The sequence below is a fragment of the Pongo pygmaeus genome, chromosome 6, assembly GCF_028885625.2.
Source record: "Pongo pygmaeus isolate AG05252 chromosome 6, NHGRI_mPonPyg2-v2.0_pri, whole genome shotgun sequence".
NCBI lineage: Eukaryota > Metazoa > Chordata > Mammalia > Primates > Hominidae > Pongo > Pongo pygmaeus.
Genome location: NC_072379.2, coordinates 66,202,293 through 66,223,877, shown reverse-complemented (window position 1 = coordinate 66,223,877; position 21,585 = coordinate 66,202,293). Strand labels below are relative to the sequence as shown.

Here is a 21,585-nt window from a genome sequence, read left to right as displayed (position 1 = left end):
ATTAGCGGAAAACAACTGATAGATTGTGCAAGCTACAGTTTTATTTGGTATTATTATTTTATATTTTAGTGCTTTTGACTTACATTCAAAACTTAGAAATCTCCCATGATTTATTTGGATCACAATAGAGAATTCCTTCAGGTATGATTGTCTCTTTCTAAAACTCCACTCCCCACTTAAAAAAAAAAAAAAAAAAGTAATTAAAGCATGTCATCAAGCAAATGCCCTGAAAGCCTCTTGAGCTCAAAATCTGTTTGGGCCACAAAGAGACAGTCACAAGACCTCACCTCCATAGTGAACACGGTGAATTCTTCAGAGTTGGCTCCAAACTTTTCAGCTCTGCAATACATCCAGGTCCAAATGATCTTCAAATTTTCTCATCTGGACAAGCACTTGAAAGACTAGGATATAATTAAGATATACCCCACTTCATATTGAGGAAGGGACATTTAGCAAGAGACTAGAATTCTAGGTAAATTGCATTTGCCTCCATATCATTAAAGCAGATTTTTAAAAAAGTCTAATTTACTATGAGCTTAAAAACCAAGAAAATGAACTTTTAAAGGAGCTTGACTACCATACAAACTCTGTGGATACAAGGATAATCATTGCACCTGCCCGGCGGCACACCTTTGGCATAAATATAGTTTAGGTTTTGTATAAGCCATACTATCTATTTTTCATTCTCACCATTTGGTGAAGGCTTTCATTTATTTATTTATAGAAAATCATTTATTTGTTACAAGATTTCAAGCAGGTAAGGAAACGAAGGCTTAAAGAGATTAGGTAACTTGTTGCTGTTACCAAATCTAGTAAATATCAGGGCAAGGATTTGAACTCTAGTCTGGGCAACTTCCCAAACCTGTGCTGTTTCTGCCACGCTCAGTTAAGTTTCTAATTTTGTCTTCAAACTTTCAGCAGAGAACATGAACAAAGACACAGAGGTTTGAATAATCAGTGTTGTGATTGGGGTCCACTTAACACACAGGTTTAGTTGTGCGTACATTTGATAACTTTAAATATAGCTATAATTATAAAATATATACTTTTTGAAAAGATATTTTGCTTTTATAGTGAAACCAGCATTTCACTGGTTCCACCTGATGTTTTGTTTCTACTTTACTAGTGCAATGTATGACATGGAAAGATTTTATACTTTAAGGAATTGCAAAAAACAAAAAAAAACTCGAATATATATGCTACAAATTTGTACCCTATTTCTTAGAATCAGACGTTTATTTCAGAAGAGTGCCTTTTACCCTCTTTTCTTTACTCCCATGATCATTCTACCTTTTCTATTTTAGTATTTCTGTGACCATGAATTATCAGATATCAGATAGTTAGAAGACAAAGGGATTCATGCTATTACACACACAGCTATTGTACAACTTGGCTTGTATGTATTTTGAGTACAAATAGTTCTGTTCTAGATGGTTGGGGGAAAACAATGATTGCTTACAAGTTACAGGTAAACTAGAATTTAAACACTGAGAAATATGAAAATACTATCTAAAGAAATCCTTAAAACTTTAGGTAGATCTAATTTTAAAAGCCTATAATGGGCTGTGTTTAATAATTAGGACAAAACCAGCACAAAAGTTATGAGGTCAAAGTGGACATTGTGCTAGGACACAGTTATACAGTTATGAAACTTGAATAAATTAATCTAAGAATGTATCTGGTAAAATAAGGCAGAACTTATTGTGTAGTAATAGGCACTTCTGAGAACTCAAAAAAAAAACATATTGCAATGTTATTAGGAAAATCTACTTTGAAATTAAGCAAGCTACTAGAATTTTTCAGAATGTTTATTTACTTGATATTTTTGAGTTTTTAAGTAAACTTTCACCCTTTTTTTCTGAGATAAAGAATAGGTAGTCACTGAAATTTATAGTAATGATAGTAAAACAAAAATATAAGATATTAGTCACATGAGCAAATGAAGTAGAATAGAGAGAACATAAACAATCCGCTCACATCTCAAGTGACTTTTTTATAAGAGTGCTGTGATGGTTAGTCTTATGTGTAAACTTGACTGAGCACAGGTGCTAGACACTTGATCATTCATTATTATGGGTGAGTTGGTGAAGGTGTCGCTGCATGAGATTAGCATTTGAATCTGTTCTGAATACTGCAGATTGCCCTCCTCAATGTAGGTGGTGCCTTTAGACTTCAACGGAAACATTCGTTCTTCTTGTGTCTTGAAGCTGCTGATTATTGTACTGGAATTTATACCATTGGCTCTCCTGGTTATCAGGCCTTCAGACTTGGACTGAAACTGTATATTGGAATTCCTGGACTTAAAACTTGCTGGCTACAGATCTTGGGGCTTCTCTGTCTCTAAAATTATGTGAACCAATTACTGATAATAAATCTCTTTATATCTGAGACAGATATAGATATAAATATAAATATAGATATATAGATATAGATATAAATTCTATTAGTTCTGTTTCTCTGGAGAACTCTGACTAATACAGATTTTGGTACTAGGCATGGGGTCCTGCTTAGAAAAAATTACCTAAACATCTGGAAGTGGTTTTGGAGATGGGTAACAGAGGATAGAAGACTTCTGAGGTACATGCTAGAAATATGAATATTAAGGGTGATTCTGGTGAAGTCTCAAAAAGAAATGAGGAAACTGGAGGAAAGGCTATCTTTATTATAAAGTATCAAAGAAGTTGGCTGATCTGTGTTCTAATGCTTTGTGGAAGGTGGCCTTTGTGAGCAATAAAATTAGATATTTATCTGAGGTAAATTATAAGCAAAGTATTGAAGAGGCAGCTTAGTACCTCCTGACTCCTTATAGAACAATGCAAGAAGACAGAGATGAATTGAAAAAGGAATTGCTAAGCAGAAAGGAATCAGAACTTGGAGGTTTGAAAATTTCTTAACCTATCCATATTGCAAAAGGTCAGAAAGCTTGTTCTGAAGAGAAAATTAAAGATATGGTTGAACAACTATTTGATAAAGAAATTGGGGGTGAGACCAGTGGACTTTACCAGTCATTTCAACAGAAACCAAAAACAGAGATGGGGCTATACCAGCAAAAACATTGCCAGTTTAAACTAAAGCGAAAAAGACAGAATGAAAGGAAGGAAGGCTGTTGGACTTCTTAAATTTGACAAGATGGAACAACAGAACTATTTGGCTAGAAATGTGCCCTATTCATCAAGAAAAGGGAAAAATGACCCCAAAAGCAATTCAGAGATCATCAGGGCCACTACCTTCATTTCAACAGGTCAGATAGGCTTTTTTCAGAGCATTAAGGGGAATATTACCCTGCTGGAGCCCTGTACTTGTTCAGCAAAGCCTCAGGGGTGCAATATCTAACCCATGGGTCCAAATGGCAGGTTCATGGCCCCAGTGGGTCCAGAAGGTAGGGGATCTAACCAAATAGGATTATTCTTCAATCATAAGATTTACTGGAATTTGCCTTGCCAAGTTTTGGACTTGCTTGGGACCTATCACCCCTTCCTTCTTTCCTAATTTTTCTCTTTAGAATGGGAATGTCTATCCTATGCCTGTCCAACCATTGTATTTTGGAAGCATATAACTTCTCTTGTTTCATAGTACAGAAGCGGGGAATAATTTTGCCTCAGGATGAATTGTACCTCAAGTCTCACCCATATCAATGAGCCTTTGGACTTTACACTTTAGAGTTAATACTGAAATAAGCAGGACTTTTGGTGCCATTGAGGTGGAATGAATATATTTTGCATGTAAGAAGGACAAAAATTTGGGGGTGCTGGGCAGAATGTTAATGAGTGAATATGTTCTAGAAAAAGCGCATTGAAGGAGAGAAAAATGTGTGAGAAAGAGACCAATCCATGGTGAAAAGTCGGTGGTTTACACTCCACAGAAGAACTAATCAGCTCTGTTCTTATATAGCATAAGTTTAATATGCTGGGAAATGCTCCTTTGCCTTGGTTGGTGGTCAGGGAGAGAGAATTTAGAAGAAAACAAAGGTTCATTTAGCACTTGGAGGCACCAAGTATTAGCCTCTTTTTTTCCCCCTAAGATACTAAACAAAAGTGTGATGTCACACAGATCTTACTGAACTGAATAACTGTGGGATTCCATGGTGACCTTAACATTTGAATTCACACTCCTACTCAATGGGTGGCTTTTTTCAGAACAAAGAGGTTTTTAAACATATGTGCTACAAAGCCCAGCAAGATCTCAGGAAAAGAATATGCGACAATTGAAGAGGGTGCCTCCGTAGAAAAATTAATTATATGGTGACTTACGGATGAAACACACACAGTTGCTGCACAGGCTATAATATTATCCACATTTAGCTAATTCCCAAAGAACAATGAATCACATATAAGTTGTAAATACTGGGCTTTTTGTTTTATAAAACCCCAAACAAATGTGTTACCATTTTGTACGTGAATAAGAACTTATATTAATAATCTCTTGATCTGAAAATAGTACTGATAGGTCAAAAAAAAAGGACTGAATACCCAGGAAAGATACACCCAAAAGAAATACAACCTAGAAAAATGAGGAAGTTTAATGCATGTTTTCTTTTGTTTTGTTTTTCAATTCTTTCTTGCTAAAAAAGAATTATCATTATCACTTACAGAATTCAAAAGACTCTTCTCACTTTTTTACAATACGCTGTGTCAAAGCAAGACCCTGATAACCCAACAGCAGAGTGTACTCCAGAGTCTGGCTCCTAGACCATTTCGGATACCTAGAAAAGCAGACAGGAAAGCACATAACTATAAAACTAAAGCATTGCAAACCAGTCAGTCTGGCTGTTTAAAAAACATAAAGTCCTACACTGGAAACCTCTAATAGTCAGAGGTGGGAGAGGGTGTATAATCTCCAGCCCTGTACCTCACTTCCAAGAAGTCAAATGCAGTAAAACAGATTGCAGTAAAACAAATTTCAGACCACCTTCTGTCAGATGCAGACATTTATTACTAAAGAGTAGGTGTGAACTTTCTGGAGCGGCAGAGTCCCTCTCTCTGACCTAAGACATAGCCAGCAGCCCTATGTATGGAACGCCCACTTCAGAGGGGACTCAAAGTCAGCATCTATAGTCTGATCCTGATCCTCTGAGGCCAGGGGGTCTGCAGGTCCACTAGAGTGCAGACCTGAAGTTCCACTCCATTGATACATACAGCCTGGTTACTGGGTGGGTATCTTCTCCTGTGTATTCATTCAGGCCAAAGTGTTGGATCCTGAATCACCATTCCAAGCAATCATAACCTAAATATCACTCATTTCAATTTCACTAATAATGATACATTATTAGTTAACTAAGCCTAGAGCATTCATTTTGAATAAGGAATTCATCTACTAAAAGCTCTCCTTAAAGCGCTGACTATAGGTAACTTGTATATACTCTGGACAATAGTATTTAGGATAAATTATCCCACAGACAGTATAACAAGAGGAAGCAACACTGGAGATGCGGCTTGAATCCAAACTTAATTGAAGACCTTCTAAGTGCTAGGTCTGTTGGGTTTTAAGATAACTAGGCAAAAGAAAAGAAAAGGAATGGAATGAAAAACAAAACACAATACCGTTGTCGTCCTCCATGATTTTACCACATATCCATGATAATAACCAATATGGCTATAAAAACTGAGTAGCAGAATCTCAGAAACTGATCAGAGTGAATCTGATCTGTGCCTCTGTGTGGATGGGGATGGTTTCAGACAGAATCTCTCTTTCACATAGTGGCCAGATCCAGTGCTCTCTCATCTCTGAAACTTGGTCCCCCAAATTTGGAAAAAATTATTTAGAAGATAGAATATCAAGGCAAAAATTGTAACTTAATTAGGTAAAGAAACTCATGCAAAAGTGAAATTTGCATGAAGAAGCAAGGTTGAATCAACTGGATTGCCCAAGGTTGACAACATTCAGCACCAGTAAAGAGAGTTATCAACCTAAACAAGAAACAGTCTTCTGTTGAAGGCAACATTCAGATTTGGTGAAGCACTATAGGCTGGTAACTATATATTTGCTAAATTTTTATGTTGTGTCAAAGACCCCAAAACAATTCTTGGTATTCACACAATGACAATCAGAAAAACAACAGTAGACAGGAAGCCAGATCTGATATTGAAGGAGATCCGACAACCTTCCCTGTCAAAATATTTACAATGCTTAAAACAAACCATAAATAGAAATATAAATGAAACATAAAATGATAAAATATAATGTTATAAATATAAACATAAATGATAAATATAAACAAAAAAGGAAACAGAATGTCAACATGGCTGACACTCTGCTTATAAAATACAGAAACAGATTTTTTTTTGTCAGGAGATGAAATTATCTACTTTAAAACCTAGATGACAAGCAGATGGAAAAATAATTCTCTTTTAATCCCCAGCTAGCTGACTCATAGCCAAAAGGATATGGTAATATCAGTTGACAACAGAGCCACCCACTAAAAACATACAACTCACTAAGGAATAATGACTTTGCAGAGGAAGTGAAATTACAGATATAAGAAATTAGGTCAAAACTTTCTTTTCTAACACCACCAGAAACCTTAAACTACTCTCTAGATAAAATCAACTAAAGTGCTGAATAAATACATATGAATAGTTTAAATTTTAAGTGTATCACTCAGTTAAAAACAAACAAAAGGATTTGTGGGACTTCCCCATTGCTCCACAGAAAACTTAGGAGATAAGCCAGTGCCAAAGTCACCTCTGAGGGTTTCTGCCCAACCCTGAACACCTGAGTTTCCTCCAGTGACTGCACAATATCCAGGAAACAGGTGATAATGCTTAGCACTTACTCAGAAAAGTGGGAAATCTAATAGGATTTTCTGCCAGCAGTAAAAGATGAAGAAGAAGCAAAACCTGATACCTAGGAGGAGATGGCAAGGAAATTTGCCTGTCTCAAGCCTTGTCATAGAGGAAGATGGGGTGGGGATGGAGAGAAAAGGGAGAATTCATAACCACAAAATTGCCCTCATAGAGATTTACAGTCTGAATTTACAGCACCTCTGTTGTCTGTCAAATCTCTGGTAGAGAATAAAATTTAAAGAATTGGATTTAAATGCCAAGATGACTGGCAGACACAAATAAAAATCTAGGATAGAAATTAGTAAACTGATTCAAGCAAATTTTCCAAAATGTAGCCCAGAAAAAATAAAAAACCTATGAAATTAAAAATAGGTTAAGATGACATGTCTAGTCAGGGCTCCAAAAGAAATAATAAAGGAAATTGAGATGAAGCAAAATTATAATAGATAAAGGCTAAGAATTTCTCAGAAATGTTGAAACACACTAGTCATGAGAATGAAAAATGGCAACTATAAATTCAAAATCCAAATGCAATTCCAAAAATCAATAAATTTAACCAAACAAATATAAAATTTCTGTATGGGTTAAAAAAAACTCATAATTAAAATGAAAAAACAGCAATAAACTAGTAAGAAAAGAGTTAAGGAGAAACAGAAAAGCTTAGACAAATAGGAAATACATAATAAAATAATAGAACCAATAAGATATATTAGTGATCATTATACATTTAAAATAATTCTTCATTTAAAATAAATTTTGTAATATTAAATTCAATATTTTTAAAACCCTGTTAAGTTTTGTTTGTAAGAGTCCAATTATCATAAAGAAATGAAAGAAAATGTGAAAAGAGTGAAAAAGATATATCAGATAAATACTAAACCGAAGAATGCTGGAATACCTATATTAAAACCGGACAAAATAAACATAAAGGCAAAAAAATATTAAAGATAAAGATGGTCAGCCGGGCGTGGTAGCTCACACCTGTAATCCCAGCACTTTGGAAGGCTGAGGCAGGCGGATTACGAGGTCAGGAGATTGAGACCATCCTGGCTAACATGGTGAAACCCCGTCTCTACTAAAAATACAAAAAAATTAGCTGGGCATCGTGGCGGGTGCCTGTAGTCCCAGCTACTCAGGAGGCTGAGGCAGGAGAATGGCGTGAACGCAGGAGGTGGAGCTGGCAGTGAGCCAAGATCGCGCCACTGCACCCCAGCCTGGGCAGCAGGGGGAGACTCTGTCTCAAAAAAAAAGAAAAAAAAAGAAAAGATAAAGATGGTCACTAAAAAACTAAAAAAAATTGAATTTGAAAAAGACAAATTGCAATTTTTAATGTTTATACACATAGTAACAAACTTTAAAATGAAGGGCAGAGGGTGGAATTCCATATGACTGATTAACCACAAGAAGGACCAAAATGGTAAGTAGATAACTATACATCAAATAGAGCTTCTAAGAGAGAACACTAGAATTCAGCAGGAAAATGACAGGGAACAACTGAGGCATAGAAAGAGAGGAAAGCGAAACAGCCAGCCTGGCTGGGATTGGTTCAAAGCTAGGAGAAACTCTCTATTGTAGGGAAAAGACAACTAAGATATCCCCAGTTGTTCATATTCTCACTATGGACCCCTGCAATCCTAGCCACAAGAGAGTTTCTTTGCCCTTATGGACCCTGATACTAGTACAGGAGATGTCTGGAGTCTACATAGTGACATTATTCCAGAGAAGGGGTTTGTGCTGAGTCCCACACACCCCCTGAGACCCAAGCAGCTGCAGCACAGGTCCCTTTTGAGAGCCTAGTCCCCACCAGCTATATCTGCCTCTGGAGCCCAACAGCCCCTGAATCTCCACATTCCTGAAGCTCCACTTCCATCCCCCAACATCCATTCAGAGCACTGTAGCATTGCACCACCAGATGCACCCAGCAATGTGGCTGTGTCTCAAGGACTCTAACCAAGGCAGTGTCCTATACCCTGGGGAACAGGCAGTGCAGCACACTAGGAAAGCTGCCCCCAGGACAAAAGAAGCCAAAGCTTACTCTGCTTGCAGCCTAAGAACTAACTGCCGAAGGAGATTACCGCTGACAAAAGCCTCACTTCCTCCAGCAGCAAGGCTGTTGCACTCCTGTATGTACCTTCAGGGGGCCTGGGACTGGCCTGCTCAGGCACTGGGCCTAAGAACAAGCCTGTGTCACTCAGTGCCACTGGTGCCCACGTGCATGGTCTGGGGTCCCAAGGATTGATCCACTCAACCTGCTCTGGCTGGCCTGTGCATGCCACCAGGGGGCCTAATGATAGGTCCACCCCACCCCCACTGCCACTTTTGAACATGTGTGCCATCCAGGGATCTGAGGAAAGACCAGCCCCACCCATTTCCACTGCCACAAGTACCTGTGTGCACTATCAGGGGGCCTGAGAACTGAACCACCAAGCCAACCATTGCCACTGCTAGCACCCCCTACATGCCACTCAGGGGCCTGAGGACTGGAACGCCATTACTATTGCCACCACTGATGTCAACAGGGGCCCAAGAACCCACCCATTCACCCACTCAGTCCAGCCACCATTGCCACCCAAGCAAGTCACCCGGAGGCCAACAGGATCTGCCTGCCTAGACCCTTAATCACCATGCCTGCAAACATCTCCCAAGGACCTGAGAAAAATCATGCCTGATGTCCTTGTCCCCAGTGAAGCCTTGCCACAGCCTCCACTAACAACTAAAGTCTAAGCCACTAAGTCACAGACACCACTGACACTGATTACACTAAAGAAATCATACAGAGACTACACTGCTGCACTCATCCAGAATCAAAGCCAAAGTACCCTACCCAGCCACTATAGATACATCTATAGGAAAATGTCTTTTCCTATGAAAGCCAATACATAACATTAGAAGAAGCAACAGTTACACCAGATATGCAGATATCAATGTAAGGAACAAGAAACATGATAAAGCAAGGAAACAACATGTTTCCAAAGAAACACAATTCTCCAGTAACTGGTCCCAACAAAAAGAAAATCTATGAATGGCCTTATAAATAATTAAAAATAATTCTATTAAAGAAATTTGATGGAATACTAGAGAATACAGATAATGCAAATAAATAAGAAAAACACTTCATGATCTACAGAAGAAGTTTAACAAGGAACAGATATCATAAGAGAACCAAATAGAAATCCTGGAATTAAAGAATTCAATAAATGAAAGAAAAAATACAACTGAGAGCTCCAAAAACATACCAAGCAGAAGAAAGATTTTTTTTTCTTTTTTGTTTGAGATGGAGTCTTGCTCTGTTGCCAGGCTGGAGTGCAGTGGCATGATCTCAGCTCACTGCAACATCCACCTCCCCGGTTCAAGCAATTCTCCTGCCTCAGCCTCCCAAGTAGCTGGGACTACAGGCGTATGCCACCGCACCCAGCTAATTTTTTTGTATTTTTATTAGAGACAGGGTTTTACCATGTTGGCCCAGATGGTCTTGATCTCTTGATCTCGTGATCCACTCACCTTGGCCTCCCAAAGTGCTGGGATTACAGGTGTGAGCCACCGCACCTGGCCAGAAGAAACAATTTCTAAATTTGAAGACAGGTCGTTTGAAATAACCCAGTCAGAAACAAACAAAAAAAGAATTTAAAATAAAGAAGAAAGCCTGTGTGACATTTGGGAAACCATAAAGCAACCAAATATTCAAATGTTGGGAATTTAAGAAGGGGAAGAGAATATAAAAAACATTAAAAGTCCACTAATAAAATAATTGCTGAAAAAAATCCCAAGTTTAGCAAGAAATTTAAACATCCAGATACACGAAGCTCAGAGATCCTGAAATAAATATAAACCAAAGGTCTTCTTTAAGGCACATTATAGCCAAATTGTCAAAAGTCAAAGACAAAGAGATAATTCTAAAAACAGTAAGAGAAAAGCATCTAGTCACTTGTAAGGGAACTCTCATCAGACTAAGCAAATTTTTCAGCAGAAACCTTTCAGGCCAGGAGAGAATACGATGATATATTCAAAGAACTGAAAGACAAAAAAAATCAGCCAAGAATACTTATTATCTATAAATGAAGGAAAAATAAAGTCTTTCCCAGACAAGCAAAAGCTGAAGGAATTTATCACCACTAGACCAGTCCCACTTTAAAAGCCTAAGGGAATGCTACACTTAGATGCAAAAGGATGATACCTACCATGAACAAAACACACAAAACTATGAAAACCAATGGTAGAGAAAACACATAAATAAGAGGACACAAATGTCAAGACTACAGAAACCATCAAACCGCAATGACAAACATAAGAGACAAAGAAAGGAACAAAGAATATACAAAACAATTAGGAATTAATTAATAAAAATACAGTAATAAGCTCTCACATATCAATAACAATCTTCAATGTGAATGAATTAAACTTTCCACTTAAAAAATATAGGCTGGTTGAATGAATTAAAAAACATGATCCAACTATACGCTGCCTATAGGAAACTTATCTGTAAAGACACATATATACTGAAAGTAAAGAGATAGAAAAGGATATTCCATGCAAATGCAAGCCAAAAGTGAGCAGGAGTAGCTATATTTATGTCAGATAAAAGAAACTTTAAGTAAAACACAATAAATAGAGACAAAGAATTGTTACATCCTCTTGCTGAATTAATCCCTTTATCATTATATAAATAATATGCAGATACATATAAAGATAAAGCAATTAGTTCAGCAAGAGGATATAATAATTCAAAATATATATGCACCCAACTTTGATGCACCCAGATATATAAAGCAAATATTAGATCTAAAGGAAGAAATAGACTCCAATACACTACTAGTTGGGGACTTCAACACCCTACTCGCAGCATTAGGAAGATTATTTAGACAGAAAATTAACAAAGAAATATTGAATTTAAACTATACTTTAAACCATATGGACCTAACACATTTACAGAACATTTTATCCAATAGCCGCAGAATAAACATTCTTCTCGTCAGTACATAGAACATTATCCAGGATGGACCATATATTAGACCACAAAACAAGTCCCAGCAAATTTTTAAAAACCAAAATTATATCAAGATTATTTTCAGACAACAATGGAATAAAACTATAAAGCAATTACAACAATTTTCATCTGTTTTGTTTCCTGCTGTATCCCCAGAATCTAAAGCAATGCTTACTACAATGTTGATGCTGAATATGTATTGATCTAATAAGTAAGTGATGTTAAATTTACTTTTGTTTTACAAGGTCTCTAAGATACTTTTACTTAGATGATATTTTAGAACTACATGTTTAAGTCAGAATATCCCTTAAATAGAGGTTTGTTAAACTGAAAAAGCAATTTCTTTAGAAATGACATCCTTATTCCAAACTTTGTGAATCCTATTATCTCCAAGTATTTGACTTTTATTATATGTCAAAGTATTTTTATACATATATATAACTACAGGAAAATTATACATAGTATAATATAATATATAAGTAATATGTATATATTACTACAGGAAAATTATATGTAAAGACACATAGAAAGTAAAAAGATGAAAAAGGTATAAAGTGTGTGTGTATATATATTTATAAATACGTGTATAAAAAATATACTTTACATACAAATAAACCTTATATACCTTGGATTGGAGATAGACATACATATCTACATGTCCTGTGCAAGTCTGAAATCCAGCCCTACTCGGGGCCTGTAGCCCCTTTCTTTTCGCCAATTTCTCCCTTTTGGAATGGGAGTATTCACCTAATGCCTGTATCCCCATTGTATCTTAGGAATAACTAACTTGTTTTTTATTTTACAGGTGGAGGAGGCTAGTCTAGTCTCAGATGAGACTTTGGACTTTGGACTTTTCAGTTAATGCTTGAAATGAGTTAAGACTTTTGGGGACTGCTGGGAAGGCATGATTGTATTTTGAAATGTGAGAAGGACATGAGATTTGGGAGGGCCCAGGAGAAGAAGAATACGGGTTGGATCTGTGTCCCCACCCAAATCTCATGTGGAATTGTAATCCCCAATGTTGGACGTGGGGCCTGGTGGGAAGTGATGGAATCATGGGGGCAGTTTCTAATGGTTTAACACCATCCCACTTAGGACTGTAGAGAAGTGAATTATCATGAGATTTGTTTTTTTAAAAGTCTGTGGCACCTTCCCCATCTCTCTCTTCTTCTGCTCCAGCCAAGTAAAATGTGCCTGTTTTCCCTTTGTTTCTCACCATGATTGTAAGTTTCCTGAGGCTTCCGCAGAAGCAAAAGATGCTATACTTCCTGTACAGCCTGCAGAACCAGGAACCAATTAAACCTCTTTTTTTTAAATAAATTAACCAGTCTCAGGTATTGCTTTACAGTAGTGTGAGAACAAACTAATACAACCACCTCTATATAAATTTGGAGTTGTCTCTTCTAGGATGGGGTACAACTAGTGAGGATTAATGGCCTGGCCATGGCCATCTTCCAAGAAGACTTCATCACCAAATCTGTTCTTAATTAATTGCACCTGGTTTTGGGATGCTATCTCTATTGCATTTTAATGTCTGCAAAAATATCCTTTGGCATTAACATTTAATGACATCATCTTCACATACATAGGACAAAGCCTCTTTCATTATTGTGTGTGATTTTCTAATACACTGTCATATTCATATACTCTGGAAGTTTATTAGGAGACAACAAGAAATAAAAGATTTCAGACTAAGACAGAAACCTTCAAAGAAAATATCCCAAAACTTGTGACATGGTTTTAAACTCCTATCCCTATTAAAGTTACAAAATAACCAGATTTTTTGAATATTAAAGTACTGCTTTTAATACACAAAAATTTGAATGTGTCCCCTGAAATTGATGACATAGCAGACTTACATCTAACTCACCTGATAAGTCAGCTTGCAGCAAATGAATAACAGGCAGGTGGGAAAGGTGGCTACTTTTAGATCTATCTTTATTCCTTCAGTTTATTGAAACAAAAGATGCATGAATGCCTACCTCTCCCTTGGACCAGATTACACAGCAGCATTAGCTAAGATACCTAATGTTATAGAGAATCATGAAATATATATTTGTGGCCATAAAACCCAAAGAAAATCTATATATTATTTCTAATATATAAAATAAAAATACAATGTGTATGTTAGACTTTTCTTCCCAGGAATATCAATTCTACTCAGGATTACACTGAAGGTAAAATGTACATGTTAATGCCACTTTTTGTCTTATTACTGTCAGGAGACATTAGAGAGGATTCATATTTTGCTAGAAACTCACCCTGGTTGTTTCAGTTACTAATCCTCTTATTGCAACATAGCGAGCACATTTTGAATAAGTAATCATAATTCAAAACTTGAAATAAATAAAATAAAAACTCTTTTCAGGGAAAAAACTTTTACTCACTTTTTTGAATGAACATTATGTGAAGCAGAAGATCAGCCCCAAGCGCAGGAGCTTTTGTTTGTTTAATTTAGTGTGGATTTCCCAGTGCTTTGCCCAATAGCCTGGCAGTTTGTCAGTGCTCAATTAGTATTTGTTGAATGAATGAATTTGGATAATGATCATAATGCTTCTTTATTTCTTAAAGTAAAAGCATGCAGCTGAGTAAACTAAATACTCCAAATCTGATCAAATAATCAAGCAATATTTTAGAATCTATTTTAATAATACTCATTATTTAAGAAACACCAACTATGTGCTAGGCACTAAAGTAAATTAACACATTTAATTCTTACAGCAATTCTATCTGAAGGACAACTGATATTTTGCCCATCTTATCACTGAGAAACTCATTGACAATTGCCTTTCTAAAGGTCATAGGATAATCCTAGAGACAGAATTTGGTTTCATGCTTGCCTAACAACAAAGCCTTTTTCACTTTACTACCTTAACTTATGACAATTTCCCTTGACCCAAACCAGGTTTTCTCACTCCTTTATAACCAATGCCCTCACTTGATAAACAAATATCTCTTGAATTACTTGATTATACATTAAATACCATGATTGAAAGCAAGTCAAAGCAAAGAAGAATAAACTTCAGTGTTTTCATGCTTTAACACCTATGCCCCTAGATTCTGAGGCCTCCCCACCCTTCTTTTCCCAACCCTATCTCACCACATTGAGAAACACAGTCCTAAATGATACTTTTTATTAAGCTTTTGTGTGATTGGTTTATACTGATACATATATAATTGCCTATTCTTAGTTTCATTATATGAAATTTATTTTTAAATAATCTGTACATTGAAGACTTCTCAGATAATTTCGTGGAATTTCTTACCAGTTCTTAAGTTCTAAACACAATATGATTCCAATGAAATAGTTGAAAGGGAGTTCATTTAGTGTGCTTTAAACTTATTCCTGAACCTGAAAAATGTTCTAAATATCAAGACTCTCAAGTGGTAAATTTGTTAAATAACTACATTGAATAAATTATCAAAGGTCAATTTTTATTTCTAAATCTGGGCAATGGTAACTGCTACAGAACTGCCTGCTTATGCTGAAGCAGGATTGAGAACTAAAGCAGTGTTCACTGCCCTAAAGAAAATTGTGCTTAACGTTGGTGGAAGGCATAAGAGGAAGGCATGGTTGGTAGCAAATCGTACTTACAAAGTTTTTTAAAGCAGAAATTATTTTCTTTCTAAATTCAAAACATATACCTTTAAAACTGAGAAATCTTAGAGTTTCAAAACATACCATTTCCATGGTCCTGGGCAATAGTATACTAAATTATTACTAGAACTAACATTTAGTAAACACTTAACTTGGGCCAGGTACAGTGCTAAATGCTTTACAATTATTATTCCATGTGAAACTCACAGCAACCCCACGAGGAAGATACTGTTAGTCCCCTCATCTGGTAGTTGAAAAAGCCAAGGCTTAGAGAGGTTAAGGAATTTACCCAAAGTCATATTGATAGAAAGTGGTCAAGGCTGATTCAAAAAGATTGGTCTGACTCCAGAGCTTAAATTCTAATAAAGCTATGTTTTCCTGGATTTAGCATTCTTCACATGGAAAACTGAAGATTTTTAGAAAGATTATCTGTAACGTTAACTCCTGCTATAATGGTCTCTGAATCTCAAGATCTCTCTCCACATTTTTCTAGGTGACTCAACCATTGGACACATTCAATTAACCTAATTCTTTCTTATTGGAGTGGGTGAGGGGTGGGAGAAGGAGCATGCCTTCAAAATCAGTAATCATTTTTAAATGAATAAGTTAACATTTAAAAATGTAAGTTCAATTTCTTCAGGATCACAGAATAATTAATAGTTTATAGGGGTTTCAACTCATTTGTTCTGAGTCTTAGCCCTTTACTTTATTATTTCAATAATGTATATTGGGAAGGTATAAAGCATATTAAATATTAAAAATTGAAACATGAACTATTCCTATATTCAGATAACATAATCCTTTAGGCCTTCTCTGAGCATAAGCAATTAAATATATTTTCTTTTCAATAATATATGCCATCTGAACCGTAAAACAATTTCCCAGAAATTTCCAGGAGTAGCTCAGACCCTATCTCATCACTGCCTTTCAGTTTTGGTGCTAAAGGATTTGGTGTCACTCATTCTTGCAAATGAAATTTCTACTTTCCGGGTGTTATGGTCTGAATTGTGTTTCCCCAAAATATGTATGTTAAAGGCCTGATCTTTCAGTATGTGACTATACTTGGAGGTAGAGGCTTTGTAAATGTGATTAAATTATAATGATGCTGTTAATGTGGGCCCTAATTCAATCTGACTAGTGTCCTTATAAGAAGAGAAAATTTAACACACAGACACCCTGGAGTGCACACACACAGAAGAAAGACCATGTGAGGACACAGTGAAGATGGCCATCTGCCAGCAAATGAAAGAAGTCTCAGAAGAAACAACACTGCCAACAATTTGATCTTGGACTTCCAGCCTCCAAAACTGTGAGAAAATAAATTCCTGTTGTTTAAGCCCCAGTCTATTGTCCTTTGTTATGGCAGCCCTAGCAACTACAACACAGGATTTTTCACAAGAGGTCCTCCAATAAGGCTACTTCTCCAACATAAGACATGTGGTACTATCCCTTCCTCAGCCCAACTCAAATGACCTTACCAACTCCAACTCATCTCCAGTTGACCTTTCTAATTTCTGCCATTAAGATAAGCCAATGTGCATTGCATAAAGATATAAATAAATCAATTAAAACTCAATGTACACCTAAAACAAAAGTAATTTTGGCCTTGTCCAGATATGATAGTAACTTCAAGAATGAAAGCTGTATTCATATTTACAAGATTTTTGTGTTTAAAATGTTGATACAGTACAATTATTTGACTACATTAGAGGTTTGTGCGCTGACACTTTGACAGAGGACATAGTTATCTGTAGACAATCCAGAAATGTATAGCACTGAGCATATAGAAATGGAAATAAATAACTAGATTCCTGCTTCAAGATGGCCAACTAGATGCAGCCAGGAGGAATGTCTCCCACCAAGGGACTGGAACATTGGGAAGACTGGCGCACTCCTAGCAGACCTTCATAGGGAAGGCATTGAGAGGAAATGGAGGGAAGGCACAGAAGCTGGGCTGAAGGGGAAGGAAGCTGGGAACCCTGCACAGGGATACTGTGCACGGGAACTCATTCCTAACCCACAATGACTCCTGCGGAGGAGGACAGGCAAGCAGCAATCAACTCTCACCACAGCCCTCTGGAATCTTGGCAGGAGGAGACCCCTTGACCACCATGGACACTTGAGTTGGCAGGGAAAGCTGCTTAGAGAAATGGTAGGGGCACAACTCCAGCCAGTGCAGAGCCCAGAGGGTTTGATGCAGAAACATCTGTAGTGGAGCATGGCCAGAGATGCCCATTGCCCTAGGCTTGACTTGCTCCCATGCGAGACTTTAGCCCTAGGGGAACTGTAGGACCTGGACTCTGCAGGGAGGTCTTGCCCATGAGATGGTGCTAGTCTGACCTGAGCACTCCTTGGTCTGCTGGCTTCTCCTAGGGCCCCAGTCTGGCCACACCTACTTGCAGTGCAACCCCCAGGTACCTTTGAGGGTCTGCATCTTAGCTCCTGCATTAGTGGACCACACCTGATTATCAGAGTGCTGCAGCAGAGTGACCCCCACTGACATGCACCAGCCTGCCCATGCCCTCCCTACACTGCAGCCTCCCCTATGCCACATTGCTTCCAGGCACTTCCCCAGGCCACCTGCCCAATATGCTTTGCCAGCATCTATATGTGCGGGCAGACCTTCCTCTTCCTTCCCCGCCAGCTCACATGTGTGCCTGTATCCTGCCATGCCACTGCTGCCAACATCAGTGCACCCCACCCTAACACTCCCTGCTGCTCTGCCATTGTCATTGGAGCCCAGGGAGGCATGGAGCTCACCAATCCTGTCCCTGCCAGCACCTCACTCCTGTGCCAACATTACCACTTGAGTGAAACTAGGCACAGAGAGCAGCAGACCCTCCCCTGCCCCGAACATCCACAGACTGTGCACAGAGACCTGCCCCTCCAGTGTCCTGCCCCCTTGCCAATGCCACCACCAGTGTGACTGCACATATAGTTGCCAATAAGTGGGCCCCTGCCCCAACAAGCTGTGCTGGTTCTGCCGCTACTGTGAACACCTGCACAAAGGCAGGCACATGGCACCCACTAGTACCCTGCCACAGTTGATGATCATACATCTCGTCATGCTGCCACTGCTGCTGACACATGCGAATGAGGACAGATCCTGCTGCCACTGCCCTATGAAGTGCTTTGACTGGCACCACCCATCGAAGTGTTGTGACCAGAAGTCTGGGAGCACCTCAGCCCATCCAGTGCAGAAGGTCCCTAACCTTGAGGAGCCAGAGAACAAAGCCAGGTCCCAATAGTAGTCCACCAGAGTTAGAGCATGCAGTCCAGGAGTCGTTAGCTGAGCCTTGGTCGCCTAAAGTCTTCTAGTAATGAAGGCAGTTGACTGAACCCACCTCATACCACAATCAAACCCCGAAGGTCATCAAATAGGATAAAAGAAATAGAAATCCCATACAAAGAACAACAACTTCAAAGATTTAAGGACCACCAGCCCACAAAGATGAGGAAAAAACACTGTTAGAACTCTGACAACTCAAAAAAACAGAGTGCCTTCTTTCCTCCAAATGACCATACTACCTTTCCAACAAGAGTTATGACCTGAACTGAGATGACTAAAATAGCAGAAATAAAATTTCAGAATATGGATAGAAATAAAGATCATAAAGATTCAGGAGAACATTGAAACCCAATCTAAAGAATTAGAAATCACAATAAAACAATACAGGAGCTGACAGACAAAATAGCTCCACAGAAAAGAACACAACCAACCTGATAGAGCTGAGAAACACACTACAAAAGTTTTATAATGCAATCATAAGTATTAACAGCAGAATAGACCAACCTGAGGAAAGAATTTCAGAGCTTGAAGACAGACTTTCTGAAGGAAGACAGCCAGACAAGAATAAAGAAAATATAACGAAAGGGAAAAAACAAAACCTCCAAGAAATATGGGATTATGTAAATAAACTGAATGTATGACTCATTGGTGTTCCTGAAAGAGATAAGAGGAATGGAAACAACTTAGAAAACATACTTCAGGATATCATCCATGAGAATTTCCCCAACAGAGCTAGAAAGGACAACATGCAAATTCAGGAAATTCAGGGAATCTCACAAAAGACTTCAAAAGAAGATCATCCCCAAGACATATAATTATCAGATTCCCCAAGGTTGAAATGAAAGAAAAAATGTTAAAGGCAGCTAGAGAAAGGACAGGTCACTTACAAAGGGAAGCCCATCAGACTAATAGCAGAACTCTCATCAGAAACCCTACAAGCCAGAAAAGATTAGAAGCCAATATTCAGCATTCTTAAAGAAAATAAATTTCAACCAAGAATTTCATATCTGGCCAAACCAATCTTCATAAGCAAGGGAGAAATAAGATACTTTAAAGACAAGTAAGAACTGACAGAAATCATTACCACCAGATATGCCTTACTAGAGCTCCTGAAAGAAGTACTAAATATGAGAGGAGGAGGGGAAGATTGTCATCAGCTACTGCAAACACAAACTTAAGCACACAGATCAGTGACACTATAAAGCAACTACACAAACCAGTCAGCATAATAAACAGCTAATATGACAGCATTAAATCCACACATGTCAATATTAACCTTGAATATAAATGGGCTAAATGCTCCAATTAAAGAGCAGAGTGACACCTTGATAAAGAAGCAAAACCCAATGGTATGCTGTCTTCAAGAGACTCATCTCTAACGCAATTATACCCATGGGTCCAAAATAAAGGGATGGAGAAATATCTACCAAGTAAATGGAAAACAGAAAAAAAACAGACATTGGAATCCTAATCTCAAACAAAACAGACTTTAAACCAACAAAGGTCAAAAAAGACAAAGAAGGGTATTTATTACCTAATGGTAAAGGGTTCAATTCAACAAGAAGACCTAACTATCCTAAATATATATGCACCCAACACAGGGGCACTCAGATTCATAAAGCAAGTTCTTAGACCTTCAAAGAGACTTAGACTCTCATCCAACTATAGTGGGGTACTTCAACACCACACTGACAATATTAGACAGATCACAGAGTCCAAAAATTAACAAAGATATTCAGGAGCTGAACTCAACACTAGACCAAATGGATCTGATAGACATCTACAGAACTCTCAACCCCAAAACAACAAAATATACATTCTTCTCATCTGCAAATGGCACTCTAAAATCAACCACACAATCAGACATAAAACAATCCTCAGCAAATGCAAAAGAACCAAAACCTTACCAACCACTCTCTCAGACCACAGCACAGTAAAAATGGAATTTACAACTAAAGAAAATTGCTCAAAATCATACAATTACATGGAAATTTAAAAATAACCCTACTCCTGAATGACTTTTGGGTAAATAATGAGATTAGGGCACAAATGAAGTTCTTTGAACCTAATGAGAACAAAGATACAACCTACCAGAATCTCTGGGACATGGCTAAGGCAGTATTAAGAGGGAAATTTATAGCACTAAACATCCACATCAAAAAGTTAGAAAGATCTCAATTTAACAACCTAACATCACAACTGAAAGAACTAGAGAGGTAAGAGCAAACATATCCCAAAGCCAACAGAAGACAAGAAATAACCACAATCAGAGCTGAACTGAAGGTGATTGAGATATGAAAAACTATTGAAAGAATCAATGAAGCCAGAAGCTGATTTTTTTGAAAAAAAAAGTATAAGATAGATATACCACTAATCAAACTAATAAATGAGAAAAGAGAGATAGAAATACACACAATCAGAAATGACAAAGGAGATATTACCACTGACTCCACAGAAATACAAATAACCATCAGAGACTATTATGAACACCTCTACACACAGAAACTAGAAAATCTAGAAGAAATGGATAAATTCCTACACAAATACACCCTCCCAAGACTGAACCAGGAAGAAACAAAATCCCTGAGCAGACCAAAAATGAGTTCCAAAATTAAATTAGTAATAGCCTACCAAACATAAAAAGCCCTAGACCAGAGAGATTCACAGCCGAACTCTACCAGATTTACAAAGAAGAGCTGGTACCATTCCTACTGAAACTATTCCAAAACATTGAGAAGGAGGAACTCCTCCCTAACTCATTCTATGAGGCCTACCAAAAGCTATCAGTGACACAACAGAAAAAGAAAGCTTCAGGCTAATATCCTTGATGAACATAGATGCAAAAATACTAGCAAACCAAATCCAGCAGCACATAAAAAAGCTAATCCACCATGATCAACTAGGCTTTATTCCTGGGATGCAAGGTTGGTTG

The 21,585-nt window shown here is 37.7% G+C and overlaps 1 long non-coding RNA gene across 2 annotated transcripts in view; it reads right to left on the bottom strand.

Annotated features, from left to right (window-relative positions):
- LOC134739859 (uncharacterized) overlaps positions 1-21,585 on the bottom strand; it is a 68,141-nt gene that overhangs the window by 6,518 nt on the left and 40,038 nt on the right. For both annotated transcript variants that reach the window (XR_010126915.1, XR_010126916.1), the window contains exons 2-4: positions 4,590-4,702; positions 288-401; positions 84-175 (exon numbers count right to left, since the gene is read on the bottom strand). This is a non-coding gene — a long non-coding RNA (uncharacterized LOC134739859). The remainder of the gene's footprint in view (positions 1-83; positions 176-287; positions 402-4,589; positions 4,703-21,585) is intronic.